Source organism: Calonectris borealis, chromosome W, assembly GCF_964195595.1.
Source record: "Calonectris borealis chromosome W, bCalBor7.hap1.2, whole genome shotgun sequence".
In the NCBI taxonomy this organism is placed as follows: Eukaryota; Metazoa; Chordata; class Aves; order Procellariiformes; family Procellariidae; genus Calonectris; species Calonectris borealis.
Genome location: NC_134351.1, coordinates 48,026,774 through 48,030,352, shown reverse-complemented (window position 1 = coordinate 48,030,352; position 3,579 = coordinate 48,026,774).

Here is a 3,579-nt window from a genome sequence, read left to right as displayed (position 1 = left end):
TCAGTGGGATCGGGAAAGTCCATGTGGCAGTGACCGTACCTAAAAAGGTGGTTCTGTAGTGAGAACAACTCCCAATTGGTTTAGCACATCTCGTCCAATAAGTGCATTAACTCCTGTTGGTAGGGGCATAACTGTCACATAAATTGACGCAATTCTCCCATCAATGATGATTTGTATTCTTTGTTGACTACGTTGAACAGATGCCGTTCCTCCTACTCCTTCTACTCCTCCTATTGCGTTCTGCAAGGGCCAGTGATTAGGCCACTGGTTATTGGCGATGATGGTAATGTCGGCACCCGTGTCTAAAAGTGCTGATAATTGTTTTTGATCAGTTCCATGTAAAAGCGTGACGTGAGCGAGTGGACGCTGGTTCATTGGTATAGACAACATTGCCAGTCCTCCTGTAGATCCAAATCCACTAGATCCGCGAAAATTGAGTCGTCTCTGCTGCCATCTGCTGGGTTAATTGTTGAATAGGTACAAGTTGAGCGATGCGGCTTCCCTTCGGGATATAAACTGGTGGGAAGTTTGTTTGTACAACTATACAGATCTCTCCTGTAAAGTCACAATCGATAAGTCCTGGTAAAATAAAAAGTCCTTGGAGACCACTGGATGATCGCCCCAACAACAACGCTCCATGAGATTGTCCGTTGATAACTATGGGCCCTTTAATTCCTGTATCAATTTTTCGCGGCCGGTCGTCAATTAGCGTGACATCTACTGCTGTTGCCAGATCGAGTCCGAGGCTGCCCCTGGTTGCTGGCCGAAGTTGGGTTGCTGGTCGAAGCTGGGCAATGGTGTCTGGTATCTCTGCACTATCGTTTGGTTGGGGGCTGCCGTTGGCTTGAAGGTGACCGGAGCCGCGATTGGTGTCGGCGCGCTGCAGCTCTTGGCGCTCGGTTTCCCGTTTCCCGAACGCCGGCAGACCGTAGTATTATGATTATTCGTTTGACAGTTCTGGCACCACACTTGTGGCTCCCGACAGTGTCGACGCAGATGTCCTGGGTAGCCACATCGGAAGCACTTATACTCTCGTCGGCCAGTCGTCTTACTTTGGTGGGCATCCGGAGGCTTCAGTGGGGCAAGAGCTGCAAACGCCTGTCCCTGCGCCTTGACTAATTTTTCCCCTAGTTCTCTGATTGTTTCAACTAACATGGCTTGAGCTCCTACAGGAACTCTACTCATTCGCTCTAACATGACTTCTATGGTGGCGTCTAAGGGTAAGGTGACAAGGATGCCCTTCGTATAAGTATTACAATTCTCTAATACACACTGTCTCAGCAAAGGTCCTTTCATAAAATCTGCCATATCTGCGTGGTCAATAGCGTCTGTGACTCTATCTACAAAAGATGCAAAAGGCTCCTCTCTTCCTTGTTTAATTGACATATATGAGGGAGGAGCTGGTGTAGTTTTAACTTTCTGCAAGGCTTCTCGTGCTAATTTCATAGATTCTAACAACACGTCTGGGCCAGTTTGCATCTGCATTTCTACAGAGGCAAAAGGACCTATACCCATTAGTTGTTCTACAGTTACTCCAGCTAAACGATCATTTGGGGCCCGGGGCGAGTGCGCAGATATTTCACAAAGTCTTTGCCAGTGAGCTTGCCAAAGTAATTGTTGTGATTGCTTCAAAATAAGCCTCATTATGTTCTTAATATCTTCTGGACATAGCATTCCGCTACCCCAGATATAGTTTAGCATTTGCCTTGCAGGCTCACTATGCACTCCCGATTCATTAACCGTGTTTCGCAATTGATTTAATATCTTCCAATCTAGGGCCTGATGCACCCCAGTCATAGCCCCCGCGTTATCTACCTGGTAGATTACCGGGAAGGCTTGAGGGCTAATTTGATCTAATAAATCAAAATCTTTTTGTTCAACAGCTTCTCGTGCTATTTTGTCCCAACCAACCCGCACTAAACGCGGCTGTTGATAAGCTTGGGACGGGGGGGGGGTGGGGGGGGTGGGGGTGGGGGGGTGGGGGGGGTGAGGGGTGGGGGGGTGGGGGGGGTGAGGCCTTTAGAAGACTTTCAGCTTGAGCAGTCTCCTGTCCGCTACCGTCTACCCTCTCATTTTCACTTGGACCCTCCCCCTCCCTTTCCCCCGGCGGTGCGGAGGGATAAGCCCTTTCTGTCGGCGGATCAGGAGGGGGACGAGAGGGTCGGCGACCAACGGGAACAGGAATTCCCGAAGGCGGAGGTGAAAAGTAGTCACCCCCTGCTGTGAGACGTCCAGCGGCAGGATCGGACTGCTCAAGCCGATCTGAGGCGGCTGTAGCTATTCGCCTTTCAGTTTTATATCTTTTTATACAATTAATAACTTCTCTCCAAGATTTCATTAATTTTCTTGCTGATTTATCATCATCAATTACTAGATCCCACAAACAATCTCCATAAGAACGCCACTCGTCTACTTCAAACATACTTTCAGGGTTTTTAAAAAACCCTTTCGTTTTCCCTAACGCAATTAAACCAGCCAGGTCTTTTAATTGGCTTACTCCCCGCTCTTCTAAAAAGCGTTTTAAAATATCGAAGGCTACCTCTACTTCCATTGCGCGCTTCTCCTGACCCTCTTAATTATCCGGTCGTTTGCAGCCTTTTCCCACGGGTAGCCTTCTATCGGACGGCGAACCCCTTCTTAATTATCCTGGGTTCAAGCACGGATCAGGCACGCCGCGACAGCGTCTACTGATCTTCTGCTCCCTGGTCGCTGCTACCAGTGCTTCTCCGATCTCACTGTCCGGTGGAAAACAGGGATGGGGGGTCCCTGTTCGGGCGCCACTTGCGACGAGCGAGGGAAGGCAGGCAGTCGACTCAATGTGAGTGATAAGGCCAGCTTCAACTTTATTGTAAAACCCTACACATATTTATACACTAAGTTCTACCTTATGCATACTTGTCTCACAATCATTGGCTTAGCTCTAAAAATTACATTATCATATTCCTCCTACTTTCGGTTACTGCTACGTGGTCCGGGTTCCATCCTGTTTTCCTTATACTGTACTTTCTCAAAGTTGCTTATCTGCACAGAGCAAGGTCAGCATAACTTTCTTTTCTCCCTTGTCAGCATGACTCAGAATTTTCCCACCGCGGCCTAGTCTGGCTAACTTTCTCCAACAAGGAAGAAGGAGCGGCAGATACAACGTGTGATGAACTGACTGCAACCCCCATTCCCCATCCCCCTGCGCCGCTCAGTGGGAGGAGGTAGAGAAATTGGGAGTGAAGTTGAGCCTGGGAAGAAGGGAGGGGTGGGGGGAAGGTGTTTTTAGTTTTGTTCTTATTTCTCATTATCCTACTCTGGTGTTAATTGGTAATAAATTAAATTAATCTCCCCAAGTGGAGTCTGTTTTGCCCGTGATGGTAATTGCTGAGTGATCTCCCTGTTCTTATCTCGACCCATGAGCCTTTTGTCATATTTTTTCTCCCCTTTCCAGTTGAGGAGGGGGAGTGATAGAGCGGCTTGGTGGGCACTTGGCAGCTAGCCAAGGTCAACCCACCACACCAACACTAAATACAGAGGGATAATCACCTCTTTTGACCGGCTGGTTATGCTGTGTTTAACGCATCCCAGAATGCAGTT